The following is a 15000-nucleotide window of genomic DNA, read 5'->3' as shown; positions in this document are numbered from 1 at the left end:
ATCGGTTGTCAAACACAGACACACAAACATATATATACATATATACGACGGGTTTCTTTCAGTTTCCGTCTACCAAATCCACTCACAAAGCTTTGGTCAGCCCGAGGCTATAGTAGAAGACACTTGCCCAAGGTGCCACGCAGTGGGACTGAACCCGGAACCATGTGGTTGGTAAGCAAGCTACTTACCACACAGCCACTCCTACGCCCTATGCTTCAACAAAAAAACTAAAACAAACAAACAGGACTGCAATTGATTTTATTCTTCAAGCATGACAAGTAAGAGAAGATAACATATCATAGGAAGTACACGAACTGATAATGAAATGAGTAAATAGAAACAGCGTGGAGGTTGATCTTTCTTCTAGGATGTGTGATACAGTGTTGTATGCATGGAGAAAAGTGAAAATCAAAATGACAACTTGTTTAAATGTTCCTTATGAGATTGAAGCCATGGCCGGTGTCTATTGGTAATTAAACTTCATTTGCAACACCTGTACATATTTATCAGCTTTGTTTTTGTTGGTAATTCTATATTTTTTCTCTACGCAAGAACGTGAATTTTGATTCAAATGACATAGAAGATTCTAAAAAGAATGGCTGCAAAGCACTGATTATGGCAAGGATGATTATCGCATAGTTGGGCATGCTGGTTCCTGCTGCGTTAGATCCAGAATCTTTTGTGGTTTCCATATCTGCAAAAGACAAAAAATAAACACATATACCTTTTGTTTTTAATAAAAAATAGTAACATCTGCCAGGTTTAACCATTTTTATATAAACCTACTCAATACTGCCTTTGCTTCTATTGTACAAATTCCTTGTTTTAAAGAAATCCAAAGTAAAAACTTTCCATCAAAACTTCAAATAAACTTGTGTTGCAAACACTAGCTTAGCAATGACAAGGTCGTTTCCCTAAATTCTTTATTGTTTCCAAAATTTATTGAAACAAAGGCAATATATATTTCTTTACTACCCACAAGGGGCTAAACACAGAGGGGACAAACAAGGACAGACAAAGGGATTAAGTTGATTACATCGACCCCAGTGCATAACTGGTACTTAATTTATCGACCCCAAAAGGATGAAAGGCAAAGTTGACCTCGGCGGAATTTGAACCCAGAACGTAACGGCAGACGAAATACCTATTTCTTTTCTACCCACAAGGGGCTAAACACAGAGAGGACAAACAAGGACAGACAAACGGATTAAGTTGATTACATCGACCCCAGTGCGTAACTGGTACTTAATTTATCGACCCCGAAAGGATGAAAGGCAAAGTTGACCTCGGCGGAATTTGAGCCCAGAATGTAAGGTCAGACAAAATACCGCTAAGCATTTCGCCCAGCATGCTAATGTTTCTGCCAGCGCACCGCCTTGCACTCAGTACACTGTATAGTGGTTGGCATTAGAAAGGGCATTGGCCTGGTGTAGCCCTCCAGCTTGCCAGCTGCTGTTGAAACGCCCAACCCATACCAACATGGAAAAGGTATTTTAAATGATGATGACGTCGATGACGTACCAATCAACAGGGCCTTGCCACTCCACCTACCCAGCCACTCAACTTGTTAGAAATAGCAATCAAACTTATGTTAAATCACACCGCAGCACCTTAAAAAAAATAAAGATTAATTAAAAACGACTACATCATATAATATTGTATTTTAGAATACTTTTGATCATAGGTCAACGTCAAAAAGAGGAGAAATAAAACTACCAAGTGCGACGCTCAACTACTCTTGCAGCTGTAGCAATATCGTCTCTCATTGCTATCTTCACTGTTTGAGAAGAGTATTAAGAATAACCTCGGTCGAGATTACAAACATCTTCGGCTAGTTCAACATTGTTGTAAACACTAATTCGATTGGCTGACACGTTGGTCTCTACTATGTTCGCACCGCTTGTTGGTACTGGCAGTCTGAACGGGTCATCTGAGGTGATAAGTCGCCAAAGGGTATGTTCTTTCTTTTTAGTGCTTCCAAATCCAAAATAAGAAATGCTGAGTTTATTTGGCTAATCTAGAAACGTTAACGTTCTCAAATAATCTTTGTACTTGTGATATTTTTCTGTTTTTACCTCCATACCTTCGTGAGTTATTTTGAGTAAACATTATCTGAGAGAAATTTTCTTTAAGTAGTGGAAATGGCAAAAAAACTTTTTTGGCTGCTATTTCTAGCAAGTTCAGTATGTGGCAAAGTAATTTTTTATTTTACTAAGCCCTAATTATATAATGTAATATACATATATACATATATACACGCACATACACATATACATATACACATATATGCACATACACACACCCATATATACATACGTACGTCCATCCCTACATACACGTACACAGATGTAAAGAATCACGCATGCTTTTATTTTTATTTTTATTTCTACTTTTACTTTATAACTTGATACCTTTATATTCATTTATATTTTTTTATATTCTTTATACCCCCTTATATCTCTTTATATCTTTATACTCTACACTTTTACATTTTTCTATACTTACACTTTTTATCCTTCGTCCTGAATTCTCGCCCCTCCATCTTTACCCCTATTTACTCTTATCACCAGGTCCCTTCACGTCTATATATGTATTTATTTGTTAATTTATTTACATTACTTCAACATCTAAATTCCCTCATTCTACATTGAGAGAAGAACGAGATGGACGCTTCAATTCTATGCTGCTGCCGCATTATGTCGTACGCGAATGAGAGGATTTGCATCCCCAACCAAGAATTTTTGATGTAACACATGTCCTTGTGGAAGTTGTTGTGCGCGGCTGAAGAAGGCCACAGACATACATTATGCATTGTTATAAATCTGTCTAATAAAGGCCCGAAACATATGTACCGCTGAATCCTTGGCATCATGTTTTTATTTTGATCAATATATATATAATATATATATATATATATATATATATATATATATATATATATGTAAATATATGTACACACATATGTAATGTGTACCTACCTACCTACCTACCTACCTACTTATTTATTTATTTATTTATTTATTTATTTATTTATTTATTTATTTATTCTGTGTGCGTGTGCGCACATATGTACGTTTGTTCAACCAAACAGAACAGGTCAAATGCCATACACGAAACTATCGACCCTTGTCTTACATTGCAGGACGGAGAAAGATTGAGAGCGGGTAAAGCAGATTGAGACCGGGAGAGACTTACAGCTATTATTGTTTAGCCCTAAGTCAACCATGATTGAGCATTTTGATGATAAAAGGCATTCTAACCGTGGACTACTCGTATATTTAGGAATTTTGTAGAACAACATCAATCAACGTGTCCTATTTTAAAGATGGCTGGGCGTGATGTGGGGAGATTTGGGTGCTATTTCTAGCAGGTCGAACAATCAAGTAAAATCGCGGTATGAGAATTGGGTGCATTTGTGATGTTACGTGGTGGTGATTATGGTGGAGAAAGTAGAGAAAAGAGAGAGAGAGAGAGAGAGAAAAGCGTAGAGACGGGGGTGAAAGCGAAAGGCATAGAGAGAAAAGAGGGGGAGATAAGAGAGAAAGAAAGAGAGAGTGGAGAGGAAAGAAAAAAGAAAGAGTGAGAGAGGATAGTTATGTTAAGCTATCGTTACGCAGCTTGTCTTATGTTATTGTATTAACGTTTTGTATTTAAGTTGCCCTTGTGGGGGGGGGAATAAAGAAATCATTATGGTGACGGGAATGCCGGTAATAGTGGCGGAGGTTATGGTGATGACGGTAATGGTGGTGGTGGTGGTGGTGGTAATGCTGTTGGTGGCCGCCGGCAGGGTCGTGGTCGTGGCTTCGGTCGTCATCGTCGCCGTGGTAGCAGCAGCCGCGGTAGTGATAGCTGCAACAGTAGTAATAGTAGTAGTAGCAGCAGCAGCAGTTGTTAAATAGAGAGAGATAAAGTAATGGAACAGTTATAGACGACGCTCATTCTATGATAGTGGTGGCGGTCGCAGTTGGTTGCAGCAGTAGAGAGGGAGAGATAGAGACAAAGAGAGTGAGGGTGAGACTTAGTGATTGACGGCGGCGAGAACATTTGTAGTGGGGGATGCAGTGGTAAAAGCAAAGAGTCAGTAGCAGTGAGAGGTAGGTTTTCAGTCGTAGTGGTACGAGTTTGGTTGCAAGCTGCTCTTAGTTTGATTTCGGAAATTCTACACAGACTTCATGTCTCTGCTGCGGTGCCAACCGACTGGATGGACATAGATGTATATATATATATATATATATATGGGTATGACATTGCTTTAAACGTCTTCCTGCCAAGACCAACAACAGTGGAAATCCTTCATACTAACTGCTATTCGATAGGAATCAGGGGCAGCGGTTTTATACCAGTGAAAGTTTAAATACAAATTTATCCGCTTATTTTGGAATTTAGAGATCCAGTATCGGCTGTGTGTGTGTGTGTGTGTGTGTTTGGTGTTATATGTTTATGTGTGTGGTTTGATATCAACGAGTCCAAACTACTTGATGAGCCGCATGCGGCTCTCATAGCTAGTATACTCTTTTATTTGTTTCAGTCATTTGACTGCGGCCATGCTGGAGCACCGCCTTTAGTCGAGCAAATCGACCCCCTGGAGTGTGATGGAATCTGTTTTCTGAGTATTTGTGGTGTCTATTGTCCCTGTGCATCTGCCGCACATGAAAGCTATCTTATCAGTTAATTTCCCTTTGATGTTGCTGCACCTGTTGAGTCAAGTGCATGTACACGAACATCGAAACAAATATTAATGGAAATAGTAGTTGTGATATCTGTGCCGGTGGCACATAAAAAGCACCATCCGAACGTGGCCGATGCCAGCGCCGCCTCGACTGGCTTCTGTGCCGGTGGCACATAAAAAGCACCATCCGAACGTGGCCGATGCCAGCGCCGCCTTGGCTGGCTTCCGTACCGGTGGCACATAAAAAGCACCATCCGAACGTGGCCGATGCCAGCGCCGCCTTGGCTGGCTTCCGTACCGGTGGCACATAAAAAGCACCATCCGAACGTGGCCGATGCCAGCGCCGCCTTGGCTGGCTTCCGTGCCGGTGGCACGTTAAAAGCACCAACCGATCGTGGCCGATGCCAGACCCCCCTGGCACCTGTGCAGGTGGCACGTAAAAAGCACCCACTACACTCGCGGAGTGGTTGGCGTTAGGAAGGGCATCCAGCTGTAGAAACACTGCCAGATCAGACTGGAGCCTGGTGCAGCCCTGGCTTACCAGACCCCGGTCGAACCGTCCAACCCGTGCTAACCGCGGAAAACGGACGTTAAACGATGATGATGATATATATGTATATATATATATATGTATAGGTATATGTCACTCTGACCGACCAGTCCGTCAGGCGTCCATTTGACACCGCTGGTCACAGCACGCTGTCCACTCCTCTCTGGATCGCGCCTTTCTCATCCACGTGATCCCAATCGTCATTCCACCGTCGTGGAGGTCTTCTGGGTGGTCTTTTCCGCTCACGCGGGTACCACTCGACAACTGCGTGCGTCCACCGATTATCGGTGAGCCGGGCGACGTGTCCAGCCCATCTATACTTGCTGCGAGTATACTCTGCGATGACATCTCTCACGCCGGACTTCTTTCTGATGATGTTGCTATTTATGTGTTCTCTCAACGAGATACCAAGCATTGACCTTTCCATGGCTCTTTGAGCCGTTATCAGTCTTTGCTCTTCTCTCTTTGTGGTAGCCCATGTTTCATTACCATAAAACATTGTAGGCAGAACTGCACTGTTAATGAGGTTGGCGCGGGTGGTCCTGTCCAACCTTCCCTTGAGCACATCCCTTATGCCATTGAACGCCTTCCATCCGGCCCTTACTCTCCGTGAGATCTCCTTTTTGATATCCCGGCACATATTTACTTCCTGTCCCAGGTAGACATATTCTCTCACCTCCTCTATTTCATCACTGCCGATCACCATTCGACCTGTTGGTACGTTGTCTGACCGCATGAACTTTGTTTTCATGCGGTTCATCTTGAGACCTACTGCAGAACTTTTGATGTCGAGCTCCGTCAGCATGGTCTGAAGCTGATCCATGTTTTCAGCGATGAGTATGATGTCGTCAGCGAAACGGAGGTGGGTGAGGAGCTCGCCATTGATGTTGACACCACCTTGCCATTCGATGCCTCAGATAATCTCTTCGAGACTTGCAGTGAAAAGTTTTGGGGAGATTGTATCTCCTTGCTTCACTCCCTTCTCGACCGGCACTCGTATGGGTGATGACAGTAGAGCTATGTCGGTGGTGCATCTGGAATTTGCCTCTCTGAGCAGCTGCACATATTGCGCTTCGATTCCTTGCCTCTGCAGCGAGTTCAGCACTGCATTGGTTTCGACGCTATCGAAGGCCTTCTCATAGTTTACAAACGCAACGCAAAGAGGCAGCTTGTACTCATTTGCTCGCTCAAGCAGTTGCGTTAGAGCAAATATATGGTCCATTGTGCTGTAGTTCGTCCGGAAGCCTGCTTGCTCCCTCGGTTGTTGTTCGTCGAGACGACGTGACAACCTGTTCAGAATTATCTTAGTGAACAGTTTGTACACGTGAGACAGCAGGCATATGGGTCGGTAGTTCTTTAGATCTCTGTCGCCCTTCTTATACAGCAGGATGGTATTTGACTCTTTCCACTGCGAGGGAATTCTTCCCTCGTCTAGATAGTGCGTAAATCTCTCAGCGACGGGCTTCTTTCAGTTTCCGTCTACCAAATCCACTCACAAGGCATTGGTCGGCCCGGGGCTATAGCAGAAGACACTTTCCGAAGGTGCCACACAGTGGGAGTGAACCCGGAACCATGTGGTTTTGGGGGGAGGACAAACAGACACACATACACATATATATACATATATACGACGGGCTTTTTTTCAGTTTTCGTCTACTAAATCCACTCACAAGGATTTGGTCGGCCTGAGGCTATAGTAGAAGACACTTGCCCTAGGTACCACGCAATGGGACTGAACCCGGAATCATGTGGTTTTGGGGGGAGGACAAACAGACACACACACACACACAGCATGTCCTGTACTTCGTTTTTCTGCTGTACATAATTGATTTTCCCGTTTTCGTTTCGTCTTGTTCCACGTCTCTGTCCTTCTGTTGTAACAAAATGGCTTTTCCGTTTTCGTTTCTATTGATTTTTACGTCTTCTTGTGGTGTCCTATACGTATATATATTTATATATGCATGTATATATACATGTAGATGTCGGTACGTACATATATGTTTGTATGTATGCATATATTTTATTTATTACACTGTGTGTATATATATATATATATATATATATACGACGGGCTTTTTTTCAGTTTTCCTCTACTAAATCCACTCACAAGGATTTTGTCGGGCCTGAGGCTATAGTAGAAGACACTTGGCCAGGTGGTTGGTAAGCAAGCTACTTACCACACAGTCACTCAGAATTTCCTAGATTTTTAACACTTCAATGGCATCGATCAGAGAAACATACTCCACAGTTAATATAGTAATATACGTGTTCGTTGAACTTTAGTGAGTGGAAGAGCGGGAGGAAGAAGTAGGAAGTAAGACGAATGAAGGCAGTTATATTAAGAGAAAGAGAGAGGGGATGGACACGAAAGGCGGTTATATTGAGAGACAGAGGAGATAGAATATGTATGAACAAAAGTAGGTACAAACAATAAAATTGCAGCAAACCTTCGTAATGGTACTTCCAGGTGTGCCATAGAGACCATTGTATAAATCCGATTGCCGTTGCCAATTAACGCTTCTCTTTCGTATTTCGTTTACATGCGCAGTGTGCTCATTTTTTTTTCCTGTTCCTAGTTCGTCAATGCATCGCACCCCGGTGGTTGTGAAACAAAAAGCTGAACTGATTGATCTTTGTTACTAAAAATTATAGTGAAGGTGGTAGTGTGCTGATTGTGATCTATCTTTGTTTTACGTAAATTTCGATACTTTCACCCGCACGATTTTCTCTAAGAAAAGGAAAGAAAAAAATTCGGATTTTTTTGTTTGATCGGCAGATCCATAGATTAATTTTTTTTTAACTAAACACTTTCAAACTTCGGACACTCGTAGAATGTGTCATATAGAACATCTTTTACTCTTAGGGTTGCTGACAAAAGTTTCTATTTACGAAGTTATTTCGTGTTAAAGTTGTCCTATTTCGGTAATTTCAACCAATCAATGACATGTATTCAGCTGAATAAAATTACTGCTGTTGTTTGTCAACAACTTCCGGCGATGAATATTTCGTTTGTTACTGTAATTTATGATATCGTTCGTGCGTTTGTACTGGTTTTAGCTTTAGGGTTCGGGTTATGGAAAAATGTAGAAATTGGGGGGGGGGGGTCAAAATATCAAAATTCCGATTTTGGGAAATTTTCCGGATCCTCCAAATCCGAAAAGCTGCATTTTTGGCAAAACAAAATAAAACAAAAAACAGTAATTTACGAGGAAATGGGTGGGGGACGGAAGTATTTCCAAAAATAGCTGAAAAATAAGGAGAGAAAAACCCTAAAAGACCCTTCATAAGTTTGATAGTTGAGCTCTGATTGGCTGCATGCAAATGAGTTCATAACTGGGGTCCAGAACTCTCGTGGGAAAAAAAATTCACATCTTGGAATCATTGGAAGATTTTTTTTCTTTTACATTGAATGAATTCCACAAAATTCCACAAAACCCATGTTTTGGTCTGGAAAGCAGGGTGGTGTGTGGTGGAACCCTTGGAGAGTTCACCCCCATTTTCAAATTAGGAGGTCACCGAAATTCATTCAACGAAAAAAGATTTCAATGATTCCGGGATGGGGTGGTGGAGTGGATCTGGTCCCACTCCTTTTTTTTCTGAACAAAAATAAGGGGTTTGCAGCATATTAGGTCAGGGTACTTAATTCAACACAAAAGATCAGTTTCTTTTTTCTTAGTGAAAGTATTGAGATTTAACTATTTTTTTTATATAGCAACTATAGCTTAAAAGGTTGGTATTTGTTTATAGGTGCAGGAGTGGCTGTGTGGTAGGTAGCTTGCTTTCCAACCACATAATTCTGGGTTCATTCCTTCTGTGTGGCACCTTGGGCAAGTGTCTTCTACTATAGCCTCAGGTCGACCAAAGCCTTGTGAGTGGATTTGGTAGACGGAAACTGAAAGAAGCCTGTTGTATATATATATATATGTGTGTGTGTGTGTGTATATATGTGTGTGTGTCTGTGTTTGTCCCCCCAACATCGCTTGACAAACAATGCTGGTGTGTTTATGTCCCCGTAACTTAGCGGTTCAGCAAAAGAAAAGTCCTGGGGTCGATTTGCTCGACTGAAGGTGGTGCTCCAGCCTGGCCAGAGTCACATGATTGAAACAAGTAAAAAAAAATGCTGTCATCCTCATCATCATCGTTTAACGTCCGCTTTCCATGCTGGCATGGGTTGTACGATTTTGACTGAGGGCTGGTGAACCAGATGGTTGCACCAGACTCCAATCTTGATTTGGCACAGTTTTTACGGCTGGATGCACTTCCTAACACCAACCACTCCAAGAGTGTAGTGGGTGCTTTTTACGTGCCACCGACATGGGGGCCAGTCAGACGGTACTGGCTACGACCTTGCTAGAATCCTTTTACACATGCCTCCAGCACAGGTGCCAGTAAGGCGACTTTGGTAACGATCACGCTCGAATGGTGCCTTTTACGTGCTACTGGCACGGAAGCCAGTTGGCTGCTCTGGCAACGATCACGCTTGGATGGTGCTCTTGGCACCCTACTAGCACAGGCACAAGTGCCAGTAATAATAATGTTCGTCCTTCGGGTTCGAAGATGACCATTGACATCATTTAGTGGAATTGCTGCTATGAGACCGGAGGTGGCTGGTGAGGCCAATCCAGGCAAGAAAGCCCCTCCCACAAGTGGGGCAGAAGTGGGTAGGGGCTGTGCTATTGGTGCAGGTGGCTCTGGCTTTCCGCATCTGGCGTTTCTGTTCTGCTGACTAAATCCGTCTCTCCTCGGCTGTCTTTGCTCCTGTGGTGATTGCGCTGCGCCAGGATGAGCGGTCGGCAGCAAGTGTCTCCCAAGTCTCTGTGCCGATGGAGAAGTCTTTGAGAGAGACTTTGAGACTGTCCTTGAAGTGCTTCTTCTGCCCTCTGCGTTTGCCCTGGCTGAGTTCACTGTAGAAGAGCTGTTTTGGGATGCGAGTATTGGACATGCGGGAGATGTGGCCTGCCCATCTCAGCTGGGCCTTGTGCATGATCGTGATGATGCTAGGGAGATCTGCCTGCTTCAGAACTTCCGTGTCTGGGACTTTGTCCTACCAGCGGATGTGATGGATGTTCTGAAGACACCTGAGGTGGAAGTGGTTTATCTGGCGCTCGTGCCTTCGGTAAGCAGTCCACGTCTCGCATCCGTATAGTAGAGTGGTAAGCACAACTGCCCAGTAGACTTTTAGCTTGGTGCCAGTAAGGCGACGCTGGTAACGATCACGCTCAAATGGTGCCCTTTAAGTGGCACTGGCATGGAAGCCAGTTAGCCGCTCTGTCAATGATCACGCTCGTATGGTGCTCTTTGCACCCTGCTAGCACGGACGCCAGTCATCGAATTTGATTTTGATTTTGCTTTTGATTGATTTGATTTCACTTGCCTCAACAGGTCTTCGCAAGCAGAGTTTTAGTGTCCAAAGAAGGAAAAGTTACGCATAAGTGGGCTGGTTACGCCCCTGGCATAGGCCATGAGATTATGGTTTCATTTGGCTTGCCGGGTCTTCTCACGCACGGCATATTTCCAAAGGTCTCAGTCACTAGTCATTTCCTTGGTGAGGCCTAAAGTTCGAAGGTCATTCTTCACCACTCCATCCCAGGTCTTCCTCTTCCACAGGTTCCCTCAACTGCTAGGGTGTGGCACTTTTTCACACAGCTGTCCTCATCCATTCTCGCCACATAACCATACCAGCGCAGTTGTCTCTCTTGCACACCACATCTGATGCTTCTTAGGTCCAACTTTTCTCTCAAGGTACTTACACTCTGTTGAGTATGCACACTGACATTACACATCCATTGGATCATACTGGCTTCATTCCTTGGGATCTTACCCATCATATATATGTATATATAGGAGAGTTCACAAAAAAAACAAAAGACGAAGACAGGTGGTATAGAAAACAAACAGATGTATTAGTATAATGCTCAGGAATAGAATAAATCTTTTGTTTCGAGCCCACGCTCTTCTACAGAAAGAGACAAAAAAAAAACAAGGAGAGAAAAAATATGTATGTGTGTGTGTATGTTTGTGTGTCTGTGTTTGTCCCCCCAACATCGCTTGACAACTGATGCTGGTGTGTTTATGTCCCCGTAACTTAGCGGTTCGGCAAGAGAGGCCGATAGAATAAGTTCTAGGCCTACAAAGAATAAGTCCTGGGGTCGATTTGCTCAACTAAAGGTGGTGCTCCAGCATGGCCACAGTCAAATCACTGAAACAAGTAAAAGAGAGAGGGTTAATTAGACCTAAACTACGGATTCACAAGAAACACAGTTGCAAGCTGCTCTGGAGAAGATGCACAGATATCGAGAACGGATCAGAGAAGAACAGCAAGAAGATATAATAAACAGCGACAAACGACAAGGAGGACATCAGGAAACGAATGCAGACAAACGTCAAGAATATTTAAAGAAAGCTGAAATATGAATGCTGCAAACATGCAGATTATTCTTTCTTTCTTAAATGAAATAAATAAATGCGCCGTTTTAAAGCCTAGCCAGGCTCATGTGCTCGGTTTCAATGATGTATGTGTTCCCCAGCTGGACGGGACACCAGTCCATCGCAGCATTACTCATTTTTGCCAGCTGAGTGGACTAGAGCAACGTGAAATGAAGTGTTTTGATCAAGAACTCAACGCGTTGCCTGGTCCAGGAATCGAAACCACAATCTTACGATCATGATGCTTACACCCTAACCACTATGACACGCGCCTCCATCTTGACCCTTTTAAAGCCTAGCTAGGTTCATGGGCCCGGTTTGCCAGTTTCTATGGCATATGTGTTTCCCATTTGGACAGGACGCCAGTCCATCACAGCGTTACTCATATTTGCCAGCTGAGTGGACTGGAGCAACGTGAAAGGAAGTGTTTTGCTCAAGAACACAATTTGTCGCCCAGTCCAGGAATCGAAACCACACTCTTACGATCATGATGCTGACACCCTAACCACTAAGTCATGCACCTCCACTCTTTCTTAAATAGGTGCTCTTAATTTTTTTTTCATTTCGTGGAGTGTACACAGGTTCCACTTGTCTGAGGTGATCTTCTTGTTTGTTTGCCTGTTATACTTTAGTTAGAGAGGTGGATGTGGAATGGGTGAGAGAAAGGGAAGAGAAAAGAAAAGTGGTTAACAGGCCAAATGAATCATGTGGTCAGCTGAAGGTAGAGGTGAAAAAGAGGGAGAGAGAAGTGTTAATGACATGTGTTGGGGTAGGGAAGGAATATTTATTTTGTGGTTAAAAAATTAGCTGGAGGCAAAGATGAGAAGGAAGAAATATGTTTATCATCATCATCATTGTTTAACGTCCGTTTTCCATGCTAGCATGGGTTGGACAGTTCAACTGGGGTCTGGGAAGCCAGAAGGCTGCGCCAGGCCCAGTCTGATCTGGCAGTGTTTCTACAGCTGGATGCCCTTCCTAACACCAACCACTCCGTGAGTGTAGTGGGTGCTTTTTATGTGCCACCTGCACAGGTGCCAGACGAGGCTGGCAAACGGCCATGATCGGATGGTGCTTTTTATGTGCCATCGGCACGGGGGCCAGACGAAGCTGGCAACAGCCACAATTGGATGGTGCTTTTTACATGCCACTGGCACAGAGGCCAATCGGGGCAGAGCTGGCAACGGCCACGTTTGGATGGTTCTCTTACGTGCCACCGGCACTGGTATCTCAGCTACAATTTCCATTGATGTTGAGAGATTTCGCTTTCGATTTTGATTTTCATTTTGATTTTCACTTGCCTCAACAGGTCTTCACAAGTAGGGTTTGTGTCACAAGAAAGAACGGTATTCATAAATGGGCTGGCTATGTCCCAGGTAGCGGCCACGAGTATGGTCTCACTTGTCCTTCTGGGTCTTTCCACGCACAGCATACTTCCAAAGGTCTCGGTCTCTGGTCATTTCCTCGGTGAGACCTAAAGTTCAAAGGTTGTTCTTCACCACCTCGTCCCACGTTTTATTGGGTCTACCTCTTCCACAGGTTCCCTCAACCGCTAGGGTGTGGCACTTTTTCACACAACTATCTTCACCCATTCTCGCTACATGACCATACCAGCGCAAACGTCTCTCTTGCACACCACAACTGATGCTTCTTAGGTCCAACTTTTCTCTCAAGGTACTTACACTCTGTCAAGTATGAACACTGAAACCACAAACTGGTGGAATCACTTCCAAAAACAAAAGAAAGACTATTCTGTATGGATTATTGCATTTATCGAAATTAATAATTAGAAGTAATTCGTTTAACCCTTTCGTTACCAACCCAGCTGAAACCAGCTCTGGCTTTGAGTACAAATGTTTTATTTTCAAAAGTTTTGAATTAAAATCTTCCACCAAACCTTAGTCACAATTTATGTTCCTAACACTAGCTGAAAGATAACTGAGTTATTTTACTAAATTCTTTGTTATATTTAAAATTAATTGAAAGAAACACATAGCATCTCAACAGAATATGGTAACGAAAGGGTTAAAATATATAATAGAGAAACAATTCTTAATCCTTTCGTTACCAACCAGACTGAAACCGGCTCTGGCTCTGTGGTACAAATGTCTTGTTTTCATAAGTTTTGAATTAAAATCTTCCATCAAACCTTAGTCATAATTTATGTTCCTAACACTAGCTGAATGATAACTAAGTTATTTTACTAAATTCTTTGTTATATTTAAAATTAATTGAAAGAAACATAGAGCATCTCAAAATGAATACAGTAACAAGTGTCTTGGGCAAGACACTTTATTTCACTTTGCTTCAATCCACTCAGCTGAAAGAATAAGCTGTGACATCATTGGTGCAAACTGTATCTAACTTTGCCTTTCCCTTGGATAACATTGCTGGTGGTGTTGGGGGGGTATCCATGGGCAACTGCTTGTCTTCCATAACCCTGCCCACACTTTTTAGGTGCAGTCCAATGGTCATTCGTGACTAAAGTGAGTCTTTACCCTTTACAATAAAGTTTTACCTATTTCAACCTGTATATTGTTACATGAGCACTGTTGAATGGCAAGAAAAGAAGCCTGTCCCATGTTCATATTTTAATGTAGCTTCTGGAGAAAATTCACACTAATTTGATCGATTCCATAATATCAGCTGAAATTCCAAATCCCTCAAAAGACAAAAGAAATTGTAAAATCGAACATGGTTCATGGTCCCTGTGGTTACCTCAACCCAACTGCATCAGCCATGAAAGACAATAAATGTATGGGACATTTCCACTTTGACCAGCAGATTGAAAAAATACTTTCTTTGTGGCTGTGTGGTAAGTAGCTTGCTTACGAACCACATGGTTCTGGGTTCAGTCCCACTGTGTAGCACCTTGGGCAAGTGTCTTCTACTATAGCCTTGGGCCAACCAAAGCCTTGTGAGTGGATTTGGTAGACGGAAACTGAAAGAAGCCCGTCGTATATATGTGTGTGTGTGTCTGTGTTTGTCCCCCAACATCGCTTGACAACCGATGCTGGTGTGTTTACGTCCCCGTAACTTAGCGGGTTTGGCAAAAGAGGCTGATAGAATAAGTACTAGGCTTACAAAGAATAAGTCCTGGGGTCGATTTGCACGACTAAAAGGTGGTGCTCCAGCATGGCCACAATCAAATGACTGAAACGAGTAAAAGAGAACTAAACACTTTTAAACTTTGTATACTGGTAGAATGTGTCACATAAAACATCTTTTTCTCTTGGCGTTCTTGAGAAAATTCTTTAGTTTGTAAGCTATTTGTTGTTTTTTTTTTTCTTCAATTTCTGCAATTTCAGCCAATCAATGACGTCTATTGAAGTGAAAACATTCTGTGCCATATGAATAT

The 15000-nt window shown here is 42.8% G+C and overlaps 1 protein-coding gene and 1 long non-coding RNA gene across 5 annotated transcripts in view; one reads left to right on the top strand and one right to left on the bottom strand.

Moving 5' to 3' along the window:
- Window positions 1–15000, top strand: part of LOC115211074 — an 88924-nt gene that overhangs the window by 64112 nt on the left and 9812 nt on the right. The gene's annotated exons all lie outside the window — the stretch shown is intronic.
- Window positions 243–7802, bottom strand: LOC115211076. The gene is made up of 2 exons (XR_003881463.2): window positions 7667–7802; window positions 243–694 (listed from the first exon to the last, which is right to left on the bottom strand). It is a non-coding gene; the product is annotated as an uncharacterized LOC115211076 (long non-coding RNA).

The sequence above is a fragment of the Octopus sinensis genome, linkage group LG4 (genome assembly GCF_006345805.1).
Source record: "Octopus sinensis linkage group LG4, ASM634580v1, whole genome shotgun sequence".
Taxonomy (NCBI): Eukaryota; Metazoa; Mollusca; class Cephalopoda; order Octopoda; family Octopodidae; genus Octopus; species Octopus sinensis.
This window is presented reverse-complemented; position numbering and strand designations above follow the sequence as displayed.